This window comes from Triticum urartu, chromosome 7A (genome assembly GCF_056163025.1).
Source record: "Triticum urartu cultivar PI428250 chromosome 7A, HENAU_Tu73, whole genome shotgun sequence".
NCBI lineage: Eukaryota > Viridiplantae > Streptophyta > Magnoliopsida > Poales > Poaceae > Triticum > Triticum urartu.
In genome coordinates this window covers 478,253,550-478,266,160 of record NC_141879.1, presented here as the reverse complement: position 1 = coordinate 478,266,160, position 12,611 = coordinate 478,253,550, and the positions used below count along the sequence as shown (strand labels likewise).

At 46.7% G+C, this 12,611-nt stretch overlaps 1 pseudogene; it reads right to left on the bottom strand.

Annotated features, from left to right (window-relative positions):
- Positions 1–8,839: 8,839 nt before the first annotated feature.
- Positions 8,840–12,283, bottom strand: LOC147960040 (uncharacterized; annotated as a pseudogene).
- Positions 12,284–12,611: the final 328 nt, after the last annotated feature.

Below are 12,611 nucleotides of genomic sequence, written 5' to 3'. Positions count from 1 at the left end.
TTGCTATCGCGGTACCGAGCAACGGTGTGTCCAATCCGGTAGGTTTGTGACATGTCGGTAGAGTGGTGACCCAGCCTCGTCGGCACTTGGCCAGAATTTTATCCGGCTTTGTCGGCACTCGACGTATGATGGAGATAATGGTGTGCATAGCCTTTTGTCTCGTCGACACTCGACCAAGATGTCGATGTGGAATATATCACAGATGCATTGGATGATATTTGCCGATAGAACACATATCAATCTCGCTTCCTCACAAGAGCAAAGCAATGTGTCGTTGTATGGACGTCGCCTCCTCGTGAGGGGTGGAAAAGGGCAATACTTTATTAATCTCGTCTTCTTGTGAGAGACAAAATCAATGTATAATTTGTATCCTTGCCTCCTTGTGAGGGACGAAATCGAGATAATATTTTTACTTAAATTGCCTCCTCGTGAAGGGCAAAAATCAATGTAGTAATTTTGATTTCTTCGTACTTGGCCTTAGCCATGCACGCTCGTCATGGTTTGCATAAGGCAACGGTTGACTATCCTTGTAGGAGTAGACGCCCCGCGCTTTTGTGTATTTTGTCGCCAGTTCCCTTGCATCAGAAAAGCCATAGTTTTAGGCTTGCTTTGATGGACTATTTTATGTCAAGTAAATGCCATGGGGCTGAAGTGAAGTTTTGTATGAAACAATTATCATTACTCGCCATGGAACCAATGTAGAACTTGTTTGAGTAGAACAGGTCTTTTGCTTGTCAGTATTAGGCCACGGTACTGATGTAGAACTTGTTTCGGTAGGACAGGCCTTTTGCTCGTCAGTACCTGGTCATGGTACTAATGTAGGCCCTTTTTCTCATTAATATTCGACCAAGATATGATGTAGAGTTTGCTTTCGATAGGACAGGCCTTTTTCTCGTCAGTACCTGGTCATGTCGATATGAGGAAACGCGTCGGCTGCGTTTAAAACTCCCTTATCTTTAGGACCCCGATAAGGAGCGAACGTGAGATTTCTATCGACCTGGTTCCGAACGACTCGTTTGGCATGGCAAGGGGGGACAACCGAACGATCTCGTTCGGACTTTTTTTTAGCATCATCTCGTTCGGACTGGGACACCTCCCAGCGCGAACACTTCCCGAAACGCCAGCATGGGCCTGATGCACGAGCATCAAAAGGAAAACAGACCCATTTAGATAATAAAACAGAAAAATGCAGAAAAAAGGCTAAAAAAACTGAGAAAACCTTTAAAAGAAAAATGCCACAAAAATCTAGAAATTCATAGAAAACATAGCTGATGAAAAAATATTAAAATTGCCATGGTCCAACAAAAAAATAAACTATCCATGCTAGAAAAAATAATTTTGCCATGGTTTTAAATAAGTTACCGTTGGTCACAACAATTTGCCGCTGTTGTAAATTGCCATGGCAATAAAAGTTGAAATTTGCCATGGCGATTTAGGTAAAACTGCCATGGCAAAACAAAATTGAAAGAACAAACTTGTCGTGCTCCCAAACTAATTTGTAATGGCCATGACAAACATTCCTCGCATGGACATGGCAAGAAGACACGACGAACCATGGCCAAAAATGCATTTAGTTGCCATGAAAAAAACATAGCTATAAACAAAATAGTGATTTTAGTTGGCATGGCAAGTTTACCATGTTTTTGAGCATAATAGGTTGCCATGTTTTGAAACATCTTTAGTTGACATGGCAAGTTTGCCATGTGTTCGAACATATTAGTTTTTTTTGCCATGCTTGCCATGTTTTTGTACAAACTTAATTAAAAAAGGTTGCCATGTTTTTGCACATCTTAGTTTGCCGTGCCAAGTTTGCAAAAGGTTTTGAGCAATTTAAAATAACATGGCAAGTTTTGAACATCTGAAAAGTTTGACATGTTTTTGAACATCGTAAGTTGCCATGGAAAATATGCCATGTTTTTGAACATCTATAACTTTGCCATGCCAAGTTTGCATGTTTTTGAACATGTTAATTAAACAAGTTTGCCATGTTCTTGAACAACCTTAATTAAAAGAAGCTTGCCACGTTTTTGCACATCGTAAAGGTTGCCATGTTTTTTAACATCTTAAATTCCCATGGCAAGTTTGCCATGTTTTTGAACATCTGTAACTTTGCCATGTTTTCTGACATCTTAAGTTGCCATGGCAACTTTGCCATGGTTTTTAACATCTATAACTTTGCAATGTTCTTTTAACATCTTAAGTTTCCATGGAAACTTTTCTAATAACTAACTTAGAATTGTTTGTTTCTCTACAATTTGCCATGACAACTTTTTGATAACAAGTTAGAATTTCGTTTTCACTCTACAAATTTGCCGCAGCAACTTTTTGATAACAATTTAGAATTATTTGTCTCTCTACAATTTGCCATGGCAACTTTTCTGATAACAACTTAGAATTATGTTTCTCTCAACAATTTGTCATGGCAAATTTTTTTATAATAGCTTAGAATTATTGTCTCTATCTACAATTTTTTGACATGGCAACTTTTCTGATAACTATCCTAGATTATTTTCTCTCTACATTTTGCCATGGCAACTTTTTTGATAACAACTTAGAATTATTAATTATGGCTACCTTTGTTTGGACTACTCAGAATTCACAAAGCATAATGGAAAACACTACTCAGGACAACTACATGACAAATTCAGTTTGTACCCCTCTCTTCTTAACTCCCTTATGAATTGCATTTGAGGTAGTCCTGTAACTGAGTACACTAGCTGATTAACTGACATGAGAATTGGCTATATAAGGCTGGATCAAGGCACATACTGAATTATGAGCTTCTGCAGCAGCATAACACGTGCATCAGTCCAACTTGCCCAAAAAATATCTTCAGTACCAGCACTTCCCCAACCATGCTAGAAATGAAGGAGAGGTGGGTTCGAATTGTACCTCACGGAGAAGCAGACACTGAACCCTCGACGGCGGCAGCATGCGAGGCGCCCGCCTCATCGAGCTGCGACGCTTCGGCGACGACTCCGCTCCTCCCCCTTCCGCGCCACGCAACCTTCGGCAGCGCCACGACAGTTATGGCTCCGCTCCCCCCTTCCGTTCCACAACTCCTCAAGCAGCGCCGCCGAAGGGGGCAAGTGCTTTTTATTTTTTCTCATGCCCCTCTATTTGCCGACCCATATCTCATCCTTCCTTAGTTAATCCTCAAGGCTCCTTGTTGATTATCATACGACTCATAGATGTATATAAATCAGTGGAATTAAATTGAAAAAGGCGAGGTGGGACTATGTAACGCCCCGAGACCGATGTGCCAGGTGTTCTCCGGTTATTCGCTGTTGTTGCCTTGTCATTGCTTGCGTGTCATGCATCTTATTTTATGTCATCATGTGCATTGCATTTGCATACATGTTTGTCTCATGCATCCGAGCATTTTCCCCGTTGTCCGTTTTGCATCCTGGCGCTCCTATGTCACCCGGTGTCCCTTTCTACCTCTTTTCGTGTGCGGGTGTTAAACATTCTCGGATTGGACCGAGACTTGTCATGCGTCCTTGGTTTACTACCGGTAGACCGCCTGTCAATTTTCGTGTCATTTGAACTTCGTTTGATACTCCAATAGTTAACCGAGGGACCAAAAAGGCCCCGTGTGTGTTGCAGCCCAACACCCCTCCAAAGTGGCCCAAAACCCACCTAAACCTCCTCCATCATCTCGATCGTTTGATCATGATCGCGTGGCCATAAACCGCGCCTCATTTGGAGCTTCCTAGCTCCCTCTACCTATAAATATGTGATCCCCTCCCGAAATTCGCGGTACAAACCCTAGTCTCCCTCCTCATCGCGCCACCGGACATGTCCGCGCCGCACAGGACATGTCCATCGCCGCCAACCACCTCGCTCCGGTGAATCAGACGCCGCCACGTCGCCCCGCCGCCGCTCTCCTCCAACCCCCGCGTGCCACGTCGCCTCCCGCCGGACCTCCTCTCTCCTCCGTCGCCGCGGGCCCGCGCGGCCCAGATCCGGCCCACGCGGCCCGAACCGCCGCCGCCACGCGCCTGGTTGCCCCGCCGCCTCGGGAGCTCCGGCCACCTCGCAATGCCGCCGCCGCGCGCGAGCTCACCGGCCACCACCCGCCCGAGGCGCCTGCGTCGCGCCGCCTCTCCACCGGCGCCCTCCGCCGACGTCCGCGCTCGCCGGCGCCGGCCCACCTCCCCTCACTGGCGCTGCAACCGTCCGGTGCCGCCACGAGCTCCCTCGTCGAGCTCCGCCACTGGCCGGACCTCTCCGTCCAGATCCGGATCCCTCCGTCCCGCACATCTCCGTCCCGGGTTGACTTTCTCGGAGAGGTCTAATTTTTCGTTAAGTCCCAGTAATTTTTATGCATTTTCATCGCATCATAACTCCCTCATCGTAGCTCCGATTCATGCATGTAGCATATAAAAATGTTCGCCTCAACGAGTACATCATTTCATCTCATTGCGTCATTTTCATTTAAGCTCATCTTGATGCCCGAAATGCTTTTGGAAGAGGGCTATGTGAGGATTATGTCAGATCTGTTTCAGCAAATGGCCTTTTGTCATTTTTTTCCTTGATTAATGTGTGCATGCTATGATCCTGAGCTCTATATGTGTTTTGTAGAATGTCATGCCATCTTTACAGGGGTGTATGCCATATATTTTTGTGATCTGTGTGGTGACTAGCACAAGCATGCAAAGTAGCTTACTCAATGATGCTGATTTCAGGGACTTAGAATTTCACTAAGTCCTTGTCATGTTATTGTTTTTATGCCATATGTTCATGTTGTTTCCTAGTGATCCGTGCCTCTTTTGAAGATAGTTAGTAAGGATGTTTTGTTAATAATGTTGTGCTCTATCCATCCATGTCTTTGTTTGCATTTATGGAGCACCCTAGCTTGAGTCAATCGAGCTCTACTTTTGCTATAAAATGTTCCTAGCAGATTGTTAACATGTTTTACAATTTTGCCAAGCTTGTTGTTGTTGATCCGTGCATGCTATGTTGTTGTTCTTGCCATGTCTAGCTTCTATGCTATGTCTATTTGCTAGGTGTATGCTTAGTTTGTCATGCAATGCCTCGTAGTGAGTGCATCGATCTCGTAAACATGCCTACTTGTTAACTGTTTTGCATGCTCCAGTTTTTCACTAAGTCTGGATCTGTTTATGTTTTTGCTATGTTCACATGCTTGCAATAGTATTTTCTGATCCCTTTTGGCTCAAGGTCACTAAGGGACTTTTGTTATATGCTTTGAGTAGCTTCATGCCATGCCTTGCTTTGCCATGATATATTCCTGTAGCATGTAGTTATCATGCTCTAAACATTGCTTCCTGATGATAAATTCCTGACATGCTATTAATTTCTCTAAGTCTGAAACCTGTTATCATTTACACTTTTGCCGTGCTTGTTTGAGCCTGTTAATGAGTGATTTAGCCGTATCTCAGTGTTCATCTTTTGTCAAGCATCATGAATGGATCCCTTCCATGTATTTTGTTGCCATGCTTGAGTGCAGTAGCTTATTTATCTTGATGCATTTAGATGGTTAGTTGCTGATTATCGCAGATCGGTGCCATATTTGTTTTGCTTGCCATTTCCAAACCATGCATCCGATTCCGGTGATCTTTATATCGATTTCAACCGAAATCAACTCCCCTTTCTAGTAGCACTATTGGTTTTTCAAGTTGAGGCCAGGTTCAATCATTTCTTTCCAAATCATGCATATGCATCACATATCGCACCCCGCATATCATGCCATGTTCATGTGTTGGTTGTTTAATATGTTGTGTGCTTCTTTCCGGTGTTGCTTCTTCGGGATGGTTTTGTTTATGTCGCGTATGTGAGGACCCGTTCGACTACGTCCGTTTGTCTTCTTCATGGACTCGTTCTTCTTCCTTGCGGGATCTCAGGCAAGATGACCATACCCTCGAAATCACTTCTATCTTTGCTTGCTAGTTGCTCGCTCTTTTGCTATGCCTATGCTGCGATACCTACCACTTGCTTATCATTCCTCCCATATTGTTAAGCCAAGCCTCTAACCCACCTTGTCCTAGCAAACCGTTGTTTGGCTATGTTACCGCTTTGCTCAGCCCCTCTTATAGCGTTGTTAGTTGTAGGTGAAGATTGGAGTTTGTTCCTTGTTGGAACATGGATATTTTGTTGGGATATCACAATATCTCTTATTTAATTAATGCATCTATATACTTGGTAAAGGGTGGAAGGCTCGGCCTTATGCCTGGTGTTTTGTTCCACTCTTGCCGCCCTACTTTCCGTCATATCGGTGTTATGTTCCCGGATTTTGCGTTCCTTACACGGTTGGGTTATAATGGGAACCCCTTGACAGTTCGCCTTGAATAAAACTCCTCCAGCAAGGCCCAACATTGGTTTTACCATTTGCCACCTAGCCTTTTCTTTCCCTTGGGTAGGCCTGCCCAAGGATCATCTTTATTAAACCCCCCGGGCCAGTGCTCCTCTGAGTGTTGGTCCAACCTGTCAGCTGCCGGTGGCCACCAGGGGCAACTCTGGGCTGGCCTACCGGAACCTTGGACAATCTGGTGTGTCCTGAGAACGAGATATGTGCAGCTCCTATCGAAATTTGTCAGCACATTCGGGTGGCTTTGCTGGTCTTGTTTTACCATTGTCGAAATGTCTTGTAACCGGGATTCCGAGCCTGATCGGGTCTTCCTGGGAGAAGGAATATCCTTCGTTGATCGTGAGAGCTTGTGATGGGCTAAGTTGGGACACCCATGCAGGGATTTGAACTTTCGAAAGTCGTGCCCGCGGTTATGGGCAGATGGGAATTTGTTAATGTCCGGTTGTAGAAAACCATAAGTTTATCTTAAATTAAAATACATCAACCGCGTGTGTAACCGTGATGGTCTCTTCTCGGCGGAGTCCGGGAAGTGAACACGGTATTGGAGTTATGCTTGACGTAGGTTGTTCTAGGATCACTTATTGATCATAGTTTCTCGGCCGTGCTTTGCCTTCTCTTCTCGCTCTCATTTGCGTATGTTAGCCACCAAATATTCTAGTCGCTTGCTGCAACTCCACCTCATACCTTTTTCCCTACCTAAAAGCTTAAATAGTCTTGATCGCGAGGGTGTGAGATTGCTGAGTCCCGGTGACTCACAGATACTTTCAAAACCAGTTTGCAGGTGCCGATGTTACCGAGCAGGTGACGCAACCAAGCTCAAGGAGGAGCTCGATGAAGATCTTGTCCTTTGTGTTGTTTTGTTCTAGTTGATCAGTAGTGGAGCCCAGTTGGGGTCGATCGGGGATCTGTGTAGCATTTGGGGTAGTCTTCTTTTATTTTGGTTCCGTAGTCGGACCCTGATTGTATCTGGATGATATAATGCTTTATTCATGTATTGTGTGAAGTGGCGATTGTAAGCCAACTATGTATCTCTTTCCCTTATGTATTACATGGGTTGTTTACGAAGATTACCTCACTTGTGACATTGCTTTCAATGCGGTTATGCCTCTAAGTCGTGCTTCGATACGTAGGAGATATAGTCGCATCGAGGGCGTTACAGACTAGTTATCTGGTAACAAATAAGCCTGTTTGGTTGGCTGCGTCCTTGGAGAGGCCCAGCTCGGCCCATGTGTTGGAGAAATTAAAAGTTCAAATAGGTCAAGTTTCTTCATTATTCAAAATAACATGAAAGGCGAGCTGGACGAATTAGCAAGCGGTGCTAGGCCTAACTCTTAGCAACCATTGTTCGAATCCGGGTTAACGCAACTTTTTTTCATGTTTTTTCTTTTGGTGTTCCAAGAATGGCAAAACAAACAATGGACGTATGAAAAGTCAAAAATATAATATGGTAAGGTGGACGGACGAAAATGGACAAAATTACGGTGGTAAGAAGCGATAGCCCTTTATTAACCGTCCATGCGTCCATTTATTTCCGTTTGTCTTGCCCTACCGTCCTCCTTCTCTACCTCTAAATCCCTATTAACATTAATTAATATTTAAACTTTCCCACTTCAAAAATATGATGGTCAGAATATAAAAAGTTTACAATGCCTGGAGCTCTTTTGTTGACACGTTGCAACCAGCAGCAGGAGCACACACCCCACGCCAACATGGCCACTTCTCTGCACATCATCATCGGGCCTCATTGAGGATCAGGATTAGGGCATGCAGAGCGGCGGTAGAGATGGTAAAATGGACCCCTCCCCCCAGCTGGCGTGCGGGACAAAACAAGACGCGAGCAAGATGCACTGTTGTCACATTCTCTCTACTCTTCATCCCTCCCTGTTTCACCAACAGCGTCAATGACATCCAGAGTTGAGGATATGTTAATTATTATCAAGTCACGTGGGCTCCAAATATCTTCTCCCTTTAGAAATATTTATTTCTAATATTTCATTCATTTTTAATTATTGTATATGATGATGTAGTAGGCATGAACATTAAACTATGACAGTAATGCGGACTAACCTGTGGTTGGATGGTTAGAGGGACAGTGGTATCTTGAGCCCACCAGGGTTTAAGTTCTGGGCTCGCATTATTCCTGAATTTATTCCAGGATTTTCGGTGATGCGTTTCAGTGGGAGGAGACGTTCCCGTCGACGACGAGCCACCTAAATCTCAAGATACTATGGCGGCTCAGTCTTTCGGAGGTGCTCATATGAGTAGAATGAGTGTGTTTGTGCGTTCATAGCAATAATTGGATGCGTGTATATGTGGGCGCTTGCGTCTATACTGCGTTAAAAAAGCTATGACAGTAACAATAAATAACAACAAGTAATTATATCGGTGCTCATTTAGAAAAAAAATGCAATGGATGCTTGGCTGCTAGCACGCATAGCAACATCCGGCAGCTTCTCGTCACTCATCAGTGCAGCCATTAAAAAAAGCAATCCACATTCCATACCAAGAATCCCCACCGAGAGCTTCCCATTGTGTGGACGTTATCCACGTTGCCATTCCTCCCAGCGGCGCTGCTATCCTTCCTTTTATCCATCCATCCGGTCATCCATGAGCTCCTCCCATGGAGCTGCACGAGTGCCCGAGCCTCCCCGAGCCACGTGCGCCAGCGAGCACCAGCAGCAAGCCGGGCCGCCCCTGCCTCTGCTCTCTTCTCCTTCTCCTTCCTCCTTCCTCTTTCTTCTCTCTCTCTCTTAACTCCCTCTCTCTTCTCGTTGCTACAGGACCGTGAGCTGCCATGGATGTTGCATCGAGCTCAAGTCCAACAGTCCAACCCTGGGAGGCGCGCCCTCCTCAACCCTGTCCAGATCCAGGCCGTCCCTGTCGGATCTGTGTCGCCCCGCCACAAGTCCCTGGAGAGTTGCGGCCGAACTTTCTTCCAGCGCGAGGGAGCAGCGCTCGAGCGCAACAACGACCGTTCGCCAGGATGCGTTGACCCCCAAGCCTCCCGCTTGCCAGGACACTCTGCTCGCCGCGTGACCGCACTGGTTCGCGCGTGGCGCGCATCACACCTAGCCACTGCACGCCCGCTCGCCTGCACGTTGCGCCGAGGGCCTAGCCGCAGTTGCTCGTCCGCATCGAGACCGAAGGAGACAAACGCTTGCCTTCTGTTCGTCTATGCATCCACGACCAAGGACGAAGCCGTAAGCTCGCTTCTCCCTCCCCGCCCCTGATCTCACACCTCTCTGCGGCTGGGCTGTTCATGGCAGCGGGGCGGCGGCTGGGCTGTGTGTGAAGAGGAGCCGCGCCGAGATCCAGCCTCCCGCCTCTCGCGCCTCAAACACGCTTCGCTCCGGTGTCCGTCGAGTGCACGCCATGCTCCAGCCGGTGTCCCGCCTCGGCGCGGACGCCCGTCGCGGCGCCGGCGGCGCGTGCCCCGCGGTGCAGAATGACATGATAAGCGGCGAGATGCGCGGTGGTGAGCCAGTCCAATAAGAGATAGGGCCGTGGGCATAATTTTTAACAAATGTGGGGGTGTTTAGGTAAAAATAAAACCTTTTCCAGAGTGCCACTTAAACAGGGACTGTGGGTTTATTTCAAAGAAATAGAGGGACTGTTTTGCAAAAACGCCGATGACGTACAACCAGAAGCAATCGCTGCTTTATTAGTAGATAAAGATAAAGATAACTTTAAGGAAGGATTGTTTCTCCAGTCTTTTTGGTTTATGGTGGGACCCAAAAAAATTCGTACGTCAGTCGTTTCCTCGTGCGAGCGTTTCAAACCCAGCTCCTCACGCTTGATCACTCATAATGGTAGCCACTAGACTAAATAAGATTTGGTGTTTAATTGGCAGCGCAAAATTTAAAATTAAGCACGCAGTCGTGTCAGATACTGAGAGAAAAAGTTATTTTTAGAAAAAGTGAATATATTTTAGAACACGGAAATTTTGCAAAGTTAGTAATAAAAAATGAAACTCGAACTTTTTTAAAGAACAGTTTTTTTATTTTTTTGAAACCTGACAATTTTTGAAAGCACAAACAAGTTCTAAAACTAGGAGGTACTGTTGTGATTATTTTTCGAATTTGCAAACATTTGAAAAAACAAATATATTTTTAGCTTTCAATTTGAAGTCTCTCCCACGCAAAACAAGAATTTGAAAAGTCAAATCGTTTTTTAAAACAAGATTTTTTTTAAAAAAAACTGAGAGGTACTGTAGCTAAATTGTTTTAATCTATACCTATTAATAAAACTTGGTGAGTTTTTTAAATGTTCCCACCTGATGCATTGTTTTAGTTCAATTTATTAAACTAGGGATATGGAAAGAAACTTTTTCGCTGTCACGTCTTCATGTACGACCAGTCTCACTCGGCCCAGTGACTCCTGTTAAAATACATGAGGAGTCCAACTAAGGTTTCATGGTCTATCTAACACAAACTATTCAATTTACATGATCACACGGACATATATTATGTGCAGTGATTTTCCCTATTATATTAGCCAAATGATAAAAAAAACTTTCTTCAACGCTCTTGATCTTTGTCGGACACGAAGGCGGCTCAACAATCCAGTTATTGGACCTGCCCAACCTTGGTGAGTGACAACTGGTGCTACGACCATCGGCGACGAGGACGGCAAAGACGGCAAGTGAAAACATGTGTCTGATGTTATATTGAAATGTAGGATGTCGCCTTAGGATGAGGTATTAGTCATGTTTATTATGTTATGGGCACGAGGGTGAGGTCTTTAGCCATGCTTAGTAGGTAAAGACGTGTGAGGGCTGTTTTCTCCCGTTGCAACGCACGGGTATATTTGCTAGTCTTCCCTAATAATAAAGCAATTACTGCTTCTGGTCGTACGTCGTCGATGTTTTTGTGAAAAAGCCCATCTATTTCTTTAAGATCAACCCGTTGTCCCTGTTTAAGTGGCACTTTGGAAAAAACGTTTCGTTTTTGCGTAAACCCCCTGCATTTGTTAGAAACTATGCCCGCGACCCTTATCTCTTATTAGACTGGCTCACCACCGCGCGTATCGCCGCTTATCCTGCCGTTCTCCACCGCTGGGCACGCGCCGCCGCTTGCCACCAGCGTCGCGGCGGGCGTCCGCGCTGAGGCGGGCAGGAGACCCATGTCAAAGGCTGGTCACAACGAAGGCCTTGGCAGGAAGACTTGAGGAGGTCTCGGGTGTGACATGGAGTTGGCCGGAGCGCACGGACAACGAGGGGCTTCCGTCGTCCAGGCACATGCCGGACACGATGGGGAGGGGAGGGCTGGAGCACGGGCGTGTACGCATGGGAGGGAATAGTCGTCCCTTGGCGCGGGGTCAACGGCTTGGGAGCGCTGACTGCATCGACATAGGCGGCGCAGCAGCGACGGGTCCCGGCGCCGCGGGCGGCGGACGGAGCGACAGAGAGAGGTGGGGCGCGGGCGAGCTCATGCTCGTGCTCGATCGCCTGAAGAAGATGGCATGGCGGCGGAGTTGAAGCGCTTGACGAGCTCGGGCTCCACGGTTGCGAGTCGGGCTTGGCGCGGCTGCAGGCAACGCGGGACGGCGATGCCGAGGACTTGCGGCGGGGAGCCAGTTCCCAGTGGTGGGAGCGTGGGGCAACGCGAAGAACAGCAGCGGGCGGCGGAGCAGTGCCTCTGCACTTGAACAGGGAGAGATATTCAGAGAGGATAGAGCAGAATGGAAAGGGGAAGAAGAGTGAAGGTGAGGGCGACGGGCACGCGACCTGCAGGGGGGCTCCGGGGGCGCGACCTGTAGAAGTACCTGTGTGAGAGAGAAGATGCGTGAGGGAGAGAGAGACGGAGGAAAGGAGTGTTCACACACGAACACGTCACAGTGTACCCTCAACGTCGGGGGGTGATGCACCGCAGCTCGCGTCGAAGAAGATCTGATCGGCAGCGCGATACGCAGGACAGATGGCAGATGCTTTTGTAGACCCGAAGCCCCGTTTGCCCGGGAGGGACCCCGTCAGGGCTCGCGGCGGCTATGGGCTGCTCCAGGTCGATTCGCTCGCCCCTAGAGCCTCGTGGATTCGCAGCCCTCCAGCATGAAGAACTAGCGAAGAACGAGAAGAAAGATACAAAGGAGAGATAAAAATTAGATGAACACGAAAAAGTACTAGATGTGTTTGTTCGATTGTGTGTTGTTCAATCGGCCGTCATCCCTTAAATATATAAGAGGCGGCTGGACTTCCCGTGCAAGGAAAAGGCTTGGATTCACATCTATAACCCTAGTCAAATTCGGATTGGTTTTATCCGAACTTTCCAAAACTGTTCGGTTTAAA